Source organism: Littorina saxatilis, linkage group LG10 (genome assembly GCF_037325665.1).
Source record: "Littorina saxatilis isolate snail1 linkage group LG10, US_GU_Lsax_2.0, whole genome shotgun sequence".
Lineage (NCBI taxonomy): Eukaryota > Metazoa > Mollusca > Gastropoda > Littorinimorpha > Littorinidae > Littorina > Littorina saxatilis.
The window spans coordinates 25012414-25027521 of NC_090254.1; the positions used below are offsets into that span (position 1 = coordinate 25012414).

General features: G+C 41.2%; 1 protein-coding gene across 1 annotated transcript in view; it reads left to right on the plus strand.

Moving 5' to 3' along the window:
• The window catches only part of LOC138978491 (low-density lipoprotein receptor-like), a 37488-nt gene that overhangs the window by 1320 nt on the left and 21060 nt on the right, over positions 1-15108 (plus strand). The window lies entirely within an intron of this gene.

Below are 15108 nucleotides of genomic sequence, written 5' to 3' on the forward strand. Positions count from 1 at the left end.
ACCCAACTGTATTTTGCACAGCTTGTCTAAATAACGGACCAAACGACGCAGATAGTTTGGGGTGGATAGTTATATACAGAAATCGACATTTGACCATTAAGGTGGCACTATCAGCTGGGAAATTGCGAAACATCGTAAAAAATCACAAACAATTGTTACCTCACTTTTCTGGTAGAAAAAAAGCCTGAATTTTACGATGGTGGCAGTGGTTTTGCTCATTTTCAAGTATTTATTTAGATACACAGCGTTTATTGTGGTTGACATGAACGTAAACGACGCCATTTTAACAAAACAAAAGCGTTTTGATTACTGCAGTTGTCACTGTCAAATAATAAGACCTCCCCTGAAATCCAAAACAATAAGGCGCGTGGCTCCCTCACACGTCATTTCCTTGTTAGCTGCCTTGTAAGTTGGAATTTGATCGATGTATTTACTTTTTTCACTGTAACATAGCTGGTACCATGCCTTGTGACGGTTGAAAAGTTAACGCAAAACGCAAGTTTTTAACGGTTTTGACAAGATATTTTAAAAAAACTATCAAAGATATTTTCTTAAAATTTAGAGCACAGTTTTAGAAGTGGCTGGCTTTTGTTCCTCAGGCATAACTAAAACTCTTCATATAATGAAAATATAGTATGTTTATTGTTGAATTTTAACGTCAAAATAAGTAGATTTTCTAAAAATTCAAAACAAACAAAATAATCATGATGCAAGGTAGCCAGAAGAACAAAAGCCAGACCTTGAGGCATATTTTAATGTCCCCAAAGATCTAAGCCCTACTCCTTTTAGTGTTAATGCAATCATGTATAACAGAATACAATATTTCATTATTTCGTAATTACAAGTGAGGAAGAAAATTTCATTTTTAGCACATAAATATTGGAATTGCACACAAATTGAGAACTCTAGGTGAAAGACCATACAGTTTTGAACATGTGGACCAAATTTCATGCAGAAAGAACAAAAACAAAATTTTTTATGATTTTTTGCAATTTTTCGCGAGTCTTCAGCTGATATATTGTTTCCGTAAATATATCAAAAATACACCCGGCCCCCTTCGATTAGGAAGGACGAAGTCATTGTAGCCGTTTGAAAATTCATAATAGTATTCCAGCGTATATCCTTATTGTGGCAAATGAAGAGAGCAAAACTCCTCTCGAATACCATGTCATTCGTTCGTTTAAAAATAATCGTGGACAGCGCTCCAATACCTAGTGTCAAACTGTTGCTGTGATTGTGTGTGTGTGGCTGTCAGCATAGTAAGTTGAACTTGATTGGTCGATATTAAAGGCACAGTGCAGCTCACAGCCTTCGTTTTGCGTTTTCGTTGCAGCTGAGTGCATTTACAGTTCAAAAATCCACCTATGGTAGTAAAACAAACCCAAAACTACCCAACGACGACATCTGTGAAGCTCGACAGTTTCTTGTTCACGCGAGTGCATAAATTAACCTAGTTATTACGTGGTGTACGCACAGATTCGTGACGTAAGCGTCGTCTGCTTTGATCATTGATGCCAAGATACACGATCAGATTCGCCAGTACGTTTGAGACGGACCGCCCGAAACTGACCACAAACCGACCGTGTAGCATGCGATCCGTACGTCTCACAAGCTTGATAGCACCCGTCTCGGCCCATCCGTTTGAAATACAGCAGGATCTATTCCGAACGGATCGCAAGGAACTTCCAGTTCCAGCCCCTGAGCGCACTTCAGTCGACACCCACTTTACAAATCATCAAATGGCGGTCAGTTCAGCATCAAAACTTGCCGATTCGGAACCGAAATATTTCATCAACCTGAATCTTGGCGAGGAGTTGGAATCTATGGAACCATGGAAGTAAAAACTACACAAACCAGCAACATCGGGACCTGTTCCTACTGTCCATGCAGCAGACGTGGGGTGAAATGAAAGGTAAGCGTCTGGATCTAGATTTGTTTGCATTCATGTATTGTAAGGTCTGTATCAAAGATGGTTTGTCTGTCTCTGTCTCTATGCTTTCCTTGCTGTACGCTTTTGTCTTGAAGGCAAGTATGTATATCTACATTTTTCTTCTGTTCCTGTCTCTAATCTGCCGTAGCCGAACTCTAGTTCTACGTTCAAAACATGTACTGTAAACTACCTTGTACAAGCCCACCCCCCTGCACACAAAAGTGACCTTAAAGTTAGGGGTGGGCTTATACAAGGTACTACCCCCCTGTGCAAAACAATAAAGATGGGGTTAGACCTGCATTTTGAAGGCAGTTTATGTCTTGAACGTTAAGTTCATAACAAGCAAGCTCTCTCTCTCTCTCTCTCTCTCTCTCTCTCTCTCTCTCTCTCTCTCTCTCTCTCTCTCTCTCTCTCTCTCTCTCTCTCTCTCTCTCTCTCCCAAACACAAAACAACAATACCAATATATTGTCTAAGTTTACGCAGAGACATAGATAGAATAATTATGTCTCTGGTTTACGTCATAATTCTAATTGCTAAAGTTAGGTCAAAAGCGAACAACACAAAACTGCATGCTAGACTTGACTGTTAGGCCTATCACACAGTATCAGTTCATAACATTAAGGCATAGGCACACACACAACGAAGAATAATAGAAGAACATTAATTTTTATGTTTTTGGTAAAATTAAAAAGTGGGGGGTGGGCTTACTTTACACAAAATTCGTCCAAAAGTTGGGGATGGGCTTATACAAGATACTGGGCTTATACAAGGTAGTTTACAGTATCTACCTCTTGGCACATTGCCTCTTTTAGTTTTACAGTGTAAAATTATCTGACAACTTCTATCATACTGTAATCAATGTGTCATCTGTTTGGGAAAATGCTGTCAGTTTCAGAGTCTAGTGATGTGTTGATTACCCTACCGTAAATTGCGTAGTTGAAATGATAAGGCCAAAAAAAAAAAATGTTCTGTTTAGGGTAACATGCCCCAAAAAATTAGGGTCGGTCGGTCGGCAACTTTTTATTTTTTTTATTTATTTTTTTAGAATCGAAATGAAAGTGTTCATTGAAATAATTGTTATAGAGCATCGTAAATGGTCTAAATAACTCAGACATTGAAAATCCTTTCATTTGATATGCAACATGACTATATTCCGTTCTGAAATAGCAAAAATATGGTTTTTGAAAAATGAGGTAAGTAGAAATTGAGAAAAAAGTTTTAGGGTCGGCGCCAAAAACACAGGGTCGGTCGGGTTACCCTAAACAGACAATTTTTTTTTTTGGCCTAAGAGAAAAACAAAACGCAGCAGCAACGATCATTTTTCATGACTGTAGCATTCAGTCATCTTTATGCTCTTGGTTTAAATCAAATTTAGCTTAGTCACGAACACAAAGCAAATAGTGGCTGACTCAGTCACTGGGGTATTCGCATAAGACGGCTCTCTTGCCTTGAAATTACCAAACAATAACACACACACGCACTCATTGCCAACCAAAAAAACCGCACACGCACATACACTGTGACCCGCACATGCATACTGTGAGACACACACACGCACATACCGTCACACACACACACACACACACACACACACACACACACATACACACACACACACACAGCCATACGCATGCACAGAGAAAGAGGGAGAGAGATGACAAATGAAATACTAATTTTGCTTTGCTGCTTTTATTTCCTCCAGTTAATGCTATCAAGACAAACAACAATCCTTCGTAATAAGGGACTTGACAGGGACAGATGACATCTACACTCCAAAATGAAAGTACTTGCAAGAGCATTTAATTCTTCTGCCTGTCAGTGTCATCAAGAAACAACCTTCAGCCACAAATCGGGTAAGCTTGACACCAGCCTGTATGCTGTAGCTTCAAAAACCTGTTCAATGTACAGATCTAACAATAAAAATAGATCAATATTGGTGGGATTGGAGATTGATGTATGCTTTGGCCTTGGGTGTGTGTGTTGGAGGGGGGGGGGGGGGGGAGGTATGATACATATATACCAGACATTTAAAATCAAGTGAGCTTACTGTACACCATGTAAACAAGGTATGTGTAAAACCTTTTCAGTCCATCATCATTCCGTCTGGAGCTGTGGTTTGAACCATGTGTTCCGTTTGTACCATTGTGACCATGTGGGCATCGCTTACCATTAGGCATAATGCAATCACACTCACTCACTTGGTTGTGGGGAAAAAACTCATTACCAACAACCACATGAACAGTTGCATTGTGCAAGTCTGGAAGATATCTGGCAGGGGGAATGTTCAGTGTATTTTGATTTATTAGGTGTGAATGTTGAACGTTTGTATCACTGTTCCTTAAATTCACATCCATGTCAAACATCACACAAAGATAATGAGCGTCAATGATGGCAAGAAAAATAGCGAATAAAAAAGCAAATAGAAATATAATATTACATAATTAATAAGAAAAGAGATGTATAGTATTCTTTTTATATAAATTTGAAATGGGCTGTGTGACTGTTTACTGTGCCTTCTTTTTTTTCTTTATTCTATTTTTTTTTAAAGATACATTCAACACAGTCTTTTGTGTTTGCTGTTATTGCTATATGAAAGTAAAAGAAGTAAAAATATGTTAAAAAAACAAAACAAACACAAATTTGATCAACTGTTCTTGATGCTCTAAGTGTCACGGGTCGTCTCGTCTATGACACCCATGCAGTTAGGAAACAGCCACAAGTCTTCTGTAGCCTAATGACTTCCCCTTCGGCCTGTGTGTGTGGAGCACCTGCAAAACACACACACACACACACACACACACACACACACACACACAGACAAGTTTATTTGCATGTTTACATTGTTTTTGAAATCGTTTAAACATGTTCCTCTATGTATGTTTCAGGATGACACATTTGACAACAAAGAAGATAAGTTCTCAAAGTTGATCTGGATTACCTGCACAACGACCATGAAAACAAAAAAGGGGGGCGGGGCGGGGGGGGGGGGGGGGGGGGGCCACGGAGCCTCTGGGCCCTTCCCAACTCGACCCTGAACAACCTTAACCAAGAACCAGTTTTGGATGACGACCCTATACTAGGCGGATCACCCGAATTTGGGCCATCGGCTGCTGATGTCAACACATCTTCAGAGAAGGTTCAAGACCCAAAACGTGTGTGGCAACAAAGGACACAAATACAAAGAAAAGGTTGGAAAACCAAGAGGCTGTGTGCTGAGGAATATTAGCTCTGTGCTGCAAAAGAGATTAAAGGCACATTCCTTCTCGTGAAAACAGTTCTATCCTTGGCACAAAGCTTTAATTGACGGTGGGGTTTTGCTGACTCGTCGAAGACGACCCATTTGGAACTTCGTAAGGAATTTCATGGCGTGGGTCGTGTACGATGCATACTCTGCAAAGAGGCGGCAAAACGGTTATCCCCATTCGGATTGCGTGGATCATGTACGACCCAAGCTTTTTACGTTGACTCCTTTAGGTATGGGTCATACACGACCCACATCATCCGGACTGTGTAGTCCAACACATGATCTGGTGAAGGCTAGGAGAGTATGCCTTCAGACCAGACGGACATAAGTGCAACAACAGAACCCATCACAACATGGGCCATGAATCCAGTAAATGAACTCAAATTAGTGCACCCCCCCCCCCCCCCCCCCTTTCAAATAGAACAATCAAATCTGCATCTAAATCAGTCATTGTCAGTGTTGTTCACATATCTTGTCTAACATGGACGCTATGGCATGCTTAAGCGGTGTAGGTGTCTATCCTCTCGGCAGGCATAAAAGGCAGTTTTTGGAGCTGTTTAAGCGGGTAATGAGACCAAAAAAATGATACATCTGAGTAACTCACAAACCCATTCAGCATGGGTGGGAGCCCAACATATTGCCAGGACTAAACATTTTGGAAGGCCGGGGTCCAGGGGCCGCTAAGGCTCCAGCGGGGTGTAGGGGCAGCGCCCTTGTTGGGGGGTCTAGGGTGGCAGTGCCCCCCAGCCGAAAATGAATTTTAGCATTATACTTTATAGGGATTGTTTAGGTGGCCTCTCCTGACTAAATCTTATAACAAACAAGTTTTTTTTAGAGATGCATAATATATATTTGTAACTGACCAGCTGAAAATGAATTTTAGTAATTCAAGAGGGGCTATTAGTATTCTATTAGAGCCTCTCCCAGGTTTAAAACTGAAAACAGCTACCACAAAAATTAAAATGGGGGGGGGGGGGGGGGGGGAGGATGTGTAAGAATGCACACAATCAAAAACCTCTATACTTGAATTTGGTGTTTGGTTGCACCACTCTTGCTAGGGGGTCTACAAAAACAAGTTGTATACACATTTCAAGAAGGGTTTTAGAAGCATCTCCTCACCTAAAGTTAAACAAAAACTTAAAATTGGAGATGCACAACATTTAAAAAAATCTTGTAAACTTGAAGGTATTTGGAAGTATCCAGCTGAAAATGAATTTTAGCAATGCAATAGGTGTTATTTGAGCCTCTTCTGACTCTGAAAACAGCACACAATTTTGTTTGTTTAAAAAATATTATTGGGGGGGGGGGGGGTTAAATGAATGCATAAAATCAAAAACCTCTATACTTGAATGTGTTTAGTTGTATCACTCTTGCTAGGGGGTCTACAAAAACAAGTGGTACACATTTGAAGAAGAGTTTTAGAAGCATCTCCTTAAAGTTAAACAAAAACTTTAAATTGGAGCTGCAAAAAATTAAAAATTCTTGTAAACTTGAAGGTATTTGGAACTAACCAGATGAAAATAAATGTTAGCAAATCAAGAGGTGCTATTTGAGCCTCTCCTGGCTTAAAGGCCTAGTAAGCCTCCCGTAAACCATCACAGATACGGTCAGGCTTTTACACACAGTACAAACACCCTTTCATTTAAACACTCACCGATTGAGAACATCCTAGGTGCCCTCTGTAAAGAGCGAACAATTTTCAAAGAATTTATTTTTGCGTGGTTTATTTTACCCCTGAGCCATCGTGAACCCGTGTGATCCAGTTTCCCTTTTTCACAATGTAGTCGTCAGTTAGTCATTTGAATGGGACTCGATGTGAGCTTATCTACAATAGCACGTTTTTATGCACGAAACAAACGGCTGTGGTTCACAAGAACTCTAGCGATGGCTTTTGACTGTTGAGAGGAACGGCGATATGCACTGTAAACCGTCGTCTGCTACGACCCTTGCGTGACCCTGCTTCCGGGTTTGTACTGATCTTGTCTTGATGAAAAAATAATTCTTTTATGATTAAAGAATGTATGTGTAACAAGCTGTCAATCTATTATTTAGATTTTAAAAGTTAGGTCTAGCGCAAAAACGCACCTTGGTCCAAAAACATTTTAATAATCATCGATTAACGGCTATCGCCAGTTTACATCGATAGAATCAGACCCGAAGGGAAGTAACTCAATTTTTGACCTGAGTTCAGGATGGGTACAAAAAGTGTTCGAGACAATCTGCAAAATTAATTCTTTAACAAGAAGAGCAAACGCTCGATCGAGTCACTTTCGCAGTTCTGAATATTATATGAGGCATCAGATGGACAGGAAGAAATTGCTATTCACAACACAATGAGTCACGTTCACATAAAATTTGAGCCCGGTCACTTTTATAGTTTCCGAGAAAAGCCCAACGTTAAGTTGTGTGTTGCCGAACAGAAAAGGCTAGTTATCTCCCTTGTTTTTCTGATAACGTTCGTAAAAGGCTACAGATGTAAATACTTTGATGTAAAGAATAATCCAACAAAGTTTCAATCACATCCGATGAACTTTGTCAAAGATATAAAATGTCTAATTTTTCCTTTGACGCTGACCTGTGACCTTGAAAAAGGTCAAAGGTCAACGAAACCATCGTTAAAGTGTAGAGGTCATTGGAGGTCACGACTAAACAAAATATGAGCCCGATCGCTTTGATAGTTTCCGAGAAAAGTCCAACGTTGAGGTGGTGTCTACGGACGGCCGGCCGGCCGGCCGGACAGACTAACACTGACCGATTACATAGAGTCACTTTTTCTCAAGTGACTCAAAAACTGCTTGCTCTTTACGTAGGGCACCTAGAATGTTCCCGTTTGGTGAGCGTTCAAATGGAAGCGTGTTTGTACTGTGTGTAAAGGCCTGACAGTATCGGTGATGGTTTACGGGAGGCTTACTGTCCGGGCGTGATTTCCGGTATCAGTTGAATAAAGTTCATAACAGCCGTCCAGCACCAAAACGAGGCGCCATTTGTAGAGGACCAAGTCCACGAAAATAAATTCTTTGAAAATTTCTCACGTTCGACAGAAAACATCCAGGATGTTCCCGTTCGGTGAGCGTTCAAATGGAAACTTGTATGCTTGTACTGTATGCAGACGCTCGGGGAGCTCTGTGATGGTTTACGGGAGGCTTACTGTGCCTCAACAAAAATAGCATGCACACCATTTTTTTATTTTTTTTTTTTTTTGGGGGGGGGGGGGGGTGGGGGGGAGTAAATTAATGCTTAATATAAAAAAATGTTTACCGCATTAAAGAAAAATCGTCTAGCTAACAAAAAATTAGACAAACACAGAAAATAACAGTCACCTCCCTTGTATTTCAAATTTTTACATGTAGCTTATGATTTTATCATTACAGGTGGTATATTCTCAAATAATTGTTTAACCATAGCTTGAACCAAATGAGAAACAAGTTTAAAGTCAGTTTGCTTCAATTGAACACCTTAAAAGGGCTAACTGCTCAGGTTAAAAAAGAAGAAGGTTTAGACAAAAACAGAAACCACCAGAGTTATATCCAAGTCAAGTCAAGTCAAGTCAAGTCAAACAGTTTATTTACCAAATGCAAAGCACAGGATTTTGTTATGGTGTATGCATAAAACTTCACACTCCTTCCACACGCATATATGACAACAACTATGTAGAGACAAAGTGTTCAATCTCACTGGGCCCACTACGTGTGCACACCAACCAGACAGTTCAACACGGACTGGTTGTTCCTTTAGCACCAATCTGACAGGAGCAATCACAGGTTGCATGGATAAAGATAAATGAATTCCCTAAAAATCATATCTAAAAATATAGTCATCAATATAATAAATCCGAGTACATGCTAACACAGTTATTCAAAGGACACAACCCTTACATCTATTAAGATATTTCATTTAAGGATACTCGATCCATTTCAAAACTTTAACTGACACATATCACAGATCTAACAGATCTAAGAACGATCCACCATTGAGGCCGCAAGGACTGCCTCAGGAAAGAAACTGTTTCTGAAACGAGAAGTCCTGCTCTTCAGAGCGCGGAAGCGCTTGCCTGACGGGAGGAGCTCGAACAGATGGCCGGCTGGGTGAGATGAGTCTGCCACTATACCCCTAACTCTCTTTGCTAAACGTGAGCTGTACAGTGAGGCGACTGACGGAAGTTCGCAACCCACAATACGAGACGCTTGTCTGACAATGCGCTCCAGCTCTTCCTTGTTCCTAGCACTGGCACCGCTAAACCACACGGTGACTGAAAAACACAGAATGCTTTCTACAGTGGCCCTATAGAACTGCTTTTGGATGGCTTGGTTCAGTCTAAATTTCTTCAGCTGTCTAAGGAAGTGAAGCCTCTGCTGACACTTCTTGATGATGGGCTCTGTGTTTTTGTCCCATGTGAGGTCGCTCGAGATGATTGTGCCTAAAAATCTAAAGGAGTCGACCTGCTCAACACTTACACCGTTGATCTCTAAAGGGGTGAGTGCGAGTTTGTTCTTTCTAAAATCTACAATCATTTCTTTGGTTTTAGAGACATTGAGCTCTAAGTTGTTGTCAGAGCACCAGCCAACCAACTGTTCCACCTCCTCTCTATACACACTTTCATCATCGTTGGAAATCAGCCCCTCAACTGTCGTGTCATCTGAAAACTTCAGAACCAGCACAGATGGATCTGATGATACACAGTCGTTCGTGAAAAGTGTGAATAAAAGTGGAGAAAGCACACACCCCTGGGGTGCCCCTGTGTTCAGCGTGGCTGAGCAAGAGTATGAACCGTTCACCTTGACTACCTGTGGACGGTCTAAGAGAAAGTCTAAAACCCAATGACAGATGCCATAAATGCCATGTGAGATGTAGTTGTGCCATACACAGTCTTCTGATGCTGCTTTTCAATTCATTTCAGGAGTTATATTTCAAAATGATTGTTGAATCATAGCTTCAATTAAAAGAGAAATATGTTTTATTTAATTTTAAGTCTGTTTCACTTGCTAACTTTCTAAAGGGCTCAATGCATCAGAAGCTAAATACCGCTGGTTCATAGATCAGGAATGCAAGTTTTCTGTTCCACAGCACTGAAGGTTTGTGAATCCCTGCAATAGGAGAATATAAAGATGTGGGTGAGCCGAGTTTACAAACGCATAAAATTTGTTTACCAGCAAAATAGATGGTTTCAGCAGCAAATAGGAAGGAGTGAGCAGCGAATGTGAAGCAGCAAATTGGATGAATTCAACAGCAGAATAGATTAATTGAACAGCCAAGCAGATTTCTTTAACAGTAAAAATGGGGCAGAAATAGGTCGTCCCCTCTTTCGCTTCTCTCCCAGGGGGAACGGTCTTTGCCTGCGCTGGTGGTTCAGAAATGGACAGCCGGATTTCCATGCCAAGTGGGTGTTTACATATGTTGGACTTCATGTAGACAGGGCAATTGCAGTCAATTCTGTTGTCCTCCACGGTCAGACTCCAAACCGAGTTCCGGCTCTCCTTGTACTGGTCAAACGATTCCCAAGAGGCTCTCTGGAACTGGTGTTGCTGAATCCTGACAGCTGTCTTCAGGTCCATGTTCTGAAGCGACTCCGAGGCCACGAACACTTTCTGGTTCCGCTTGGTGGACTTTGCGTTTGAAAATGCCCACTGATAGGCAGCCGTCCAGCCGGGCAAGGTTCTGTCTGGTTCTTGGGCCACTGGGATATGATCAGGCTGAGCGTTTTCTCTCTCTCTGGACCAGTTCAGGACAATGTCTCTTTCAACAAGGGTTAGGAATCTGGACAAGTCAAGTCTCTCACGAAATGTGTTCTGACGTTTGATGGTCTGGTTTATTGCCTCCAGTCCATTGTTTGTGAAAGGAATTCCCGGGGCGTAGCCTTCGTACCAGGTGTCATTGCGGTCGATTCATGACCCCTTGAAGTACTCCACGAAAGACAACAATCCGTGATCGTCGGAATCTTCCCAAAATATTTATCGCAGCTAATTTGCTGTTGAAACCCATCTTTTTTGCTGCTGGTCTATCTTTTTTGCTGCTGGTCCATCTAATTTGCTGGTCCATTAAATCCCTGCCGTTTACAAATAGCAACTATGATGCCACATTCCCCTGGATGACACGACATGACATTGCTGCCCCCTGTTAGTCACTCTGACATGGTGAAAGGTGGCTGACCTGGCACAACTACATCTCACATGAACCCAGTGTAAACAACAGCTGCCAGGGATTAACAAAAAAAAGGTATAAAAAAAAAGTTGCCAAATTCTTCCTGGGAATCCGTCTCCGAGGGAAGAAATCCAACCCCTGGCATTGCCTTCAAACTTTCGGATGTTTGTGCTAACACATGTCGTAAGTTTCAAGTTGTTTGAGACATTTAATAGGTCTGCTGTTATTTGTCATGTCAGAAACAAATTAAATTGACGGTAGGTTTTTGCTGACTCATCGAAAAAAATGATTTGTTGAAATCTTCAAAAACAATGACAGATGCGCCACATACTCACATTTCATGTACATATTTTATCAGACGGGTGGTATGAGGATTTCAACGCGAAAGTACTTTTTAAGAAGTTGACTCATTCCGAGCGCTGAGCGCAAATGTCGGCCTACGCCTAGCAAAGCTCACTGCCGACACACTTAACTGATCAATGGCTCTTGAAAAAGCATTTTTCAAGAATTTGTGTGTGCGTTTAAACAAGTGCGCTGTAAACAGCCAATGTTAAAACTGTTTTCAATTTAAAGGTAAATTGAAGGTTTCATTTTTCTAAATGCATGCTAATTTTAATTTGTTTCTGTTCAATCGGACAGGGTACCTCTTTATTATCAAAATTCTTTCTGGTATGTCGCATAACATCAATCAATCAATCAATGAGGCTTATATCGCGCATATTCCGTGGGTACAGTTCTAGGCGCTCGCCGTGTGAGATGAAATTTTATACGGCCAGTAGATTGCAGCCATGTCGGCGCATATTTACCTTTCACGGCCTTATTCCAAGTCACACGGGTATGGTAGACAATTATTTAACTGTGCCTTAGCAATTTTGCCTGGAAAGACCCTTTTGTCAATCGTGGGATCTTTAACGTGCACACCCAATGTAGTATACACAGGGGGTGGTTCGGACACCGAAGAGAGTCTGCACACAAAGTTGACTCTGTGAAATAAATTTCCGCCGAACCTGGGATCGAACTCGCGCTGACAGCGGCCAACTGAATACAAATCCAGCGCGCTACCAACTGAGCTATATCCCCGCCCCTAACAGCAGAACTAATATCTCTAATGACTTGGTATTTCGTGTGTAGTTTACGACATGTGTTTGCACAAATCCCCGTATTCGTAAGTTTGAAGGCAATGCTTTGCGAGTTACTCAAATGTACCATTTTTTTGTCTTATTACCCGCTAAAAAGGCTTCAAAAACTGCCTTTTATGCCTGCCGAGAGGATTGACGCCTACATCGCTCAGCATGCCATAGCGTCCTTGTTAGACAAGATATGTGAACAACACTGACTGATTTGGATGCAGATTTGATTGTACTGTCTAAGGACATGCTAAACATGTTTCGATTTAGTTCTGATTTTTTAGATTTTTTGATCGCGGGAACCTTGATTTTGCGAATTCGATTTTGGGATGTGTCTGTGTTGTAGGTTCCACTGTATTGACACTACCTCATGTAAACTCAATCTGTTTTGTGAACAAGGTATGGGAATTAATGAACTTTTCAGTGATATATTTGGTTTTACAATCAACAGCCTCATCAGAAAGATCTGACCTCAAACGCATCTGTGTAGTTTTTCTTATGACGAGTAGTGTATACGTTTCAAAAACAGAAAAGTAGAAATGTGGGGTTCTTATCTGATATGAAATAAGAAAGCATGTATTGCACAGGTTGACACCGCAAAATGCAACCCACAAAAATGCTAATTACTGATACAGCCTTCCGCCGAATTACTTCATATTCCCTTACAGAAAAGAAAAGTCGCTGCGACCTCGCTGCGACCTCGTTGCGAGGTCGCAACGATCTAAACACATCGCAGCAACTAGTCGCAGCTGGTCACGGCTAGCCGCGATGTTGGCGCGAGCCTCGCAACAACATCGCGGCTAGCCGCGACCTTGGCGCGAGCCTCGCGACAACATCGCGGCTAGCCGCGACCTTGGCGCGAGCCTCGCGACAACATCGCGGCTAGCTGTGACCCTGGCGCGAGGCTCGCGACAAGAGCGCGGCTAGCTGCGACCATGGTGCAAGGCTCGCGCCAACATCGCGGGTAGCTGCGACCTTGGCGCGAGCCTCGCAACAACATCGCAGGTAGCTGCAACCTTGGCGCGAGCCTCACAACAACATCAAAGTTAGCTGCGACAATTGGCGCGAACCTCGCAACAACATCGCGGGTAGCTGCGACCTTGACGCGAGCCTCGCAGGTAGCTGCGATCTTGGCGTAAGTTTCCGAACAACATCACAGCTAGCCGCGACCTTAATGGAGGCTTTTTCAACATCATATGGAGGGGCCTGCTTATAGAGCGATTATTGTGTCTGACTCTCTAAGTGGCCCTATTTGCAAATATTCTTACCATCTTGGCACAAGAATGAGACATGGTGGCAGCAAATATTATTCAGAAACATAACACTCAGCTTGCTTCATGTTTTAAAAAACTGTATGAAATATGTTTCATATTACAAAGTAAATATTTTCTTTTGTTTTTAAGCAAAAAGTGTATTTTGGCATTAATTCTTCTGTTAAAGGGATGTATAAATCAGCAGCCCGAAATTCTTGTTTGTTTACCAACTGCCAGAGACTTTTATTCTGTAGTTTCACACAAAATGTTGTTGAAGCAAAATTCAAGGCTTAAAGGTCGTCTACATTTCTGCTTTTTTTTCAATAATCTTATGGTTAGATTTCGCTAAAAAGTTATGTCAGATGATGAATGAAGCATGGGGAAATTTTTTTATCAAAATAAAAATAAATGTAAAAAAAGTTTTTATTTTTGAGAAGTACAGTATAACACTTCCAATGTTTTGATTTCCATGTGGAGAGAGCATGTGTTTTAACTATAAATATCGACCAATCAAATTCATGTCACTATGCTGACAGCCACACCCACACAATCACAGCAACAGTTTGACACAGTGTATTAGAGCGCTGTCCACGATGTTTTGTTAAACGCACGGAATGCATGGTATTTGAGAGGACTTTTGCCCTTGGCATTTGCCAAATAAGGATATCGTACTACGCTGCATTACTTTCATGAATTTTCAATCGGTTACCCTGGCTTCGTCCTTCCTGATCGAAGGGGAGTGTATTTTTGATATTTGTAGGGAATAGCTAGACTTAGTATTTGATGCCGATTTCTGTATAAAAATGTAGACAAACACCTTTAAACTCGAGTATTATATTTTCACAAAGATGGTCGCAACCGTTTATATGGCATGTTGCATTTCCATTTAAAAATCAGGTAAAGTGTTATCTTGTGCTTCTTTAAAATTTGGGAGCTAGAAAGTACCATGGTGATGTGTTGCTAACTGCATTTAGCTTAGGGAGTTTACTATTGCCCAAGTACTCCTTCTACCCTGAGAGAAGTAGTCCTTACTATTGCCCATTAAACTCAAAGTGTACAACCAGCCTATATTATAAAGACTTAACAGAAATGATCAGATTCAGAGCATATATGACAGCACACGAATGGAAGCACTATATATAGCTTGCACACCAACAAACAAGAGAAATTTTAACTGGCAGTGTGACGATCAAACAATTCCATTAAAAAATATAGCTGGAACCCTAGCTGTTTTGCGCTTGGAGTATTCTCAAACAAATTTGGCATATATATATATTTTCAGGAAAAAAAAGGTGTACTCCATACATTTGACCGTTGCAACATTAAAAAGTTTACCAAAACATTAAACCAAATGCTTCTTTCAATGTGTAATGACAAAAGCGGTTACCATTGATCAAATGCAGAGTTGTAAAGTT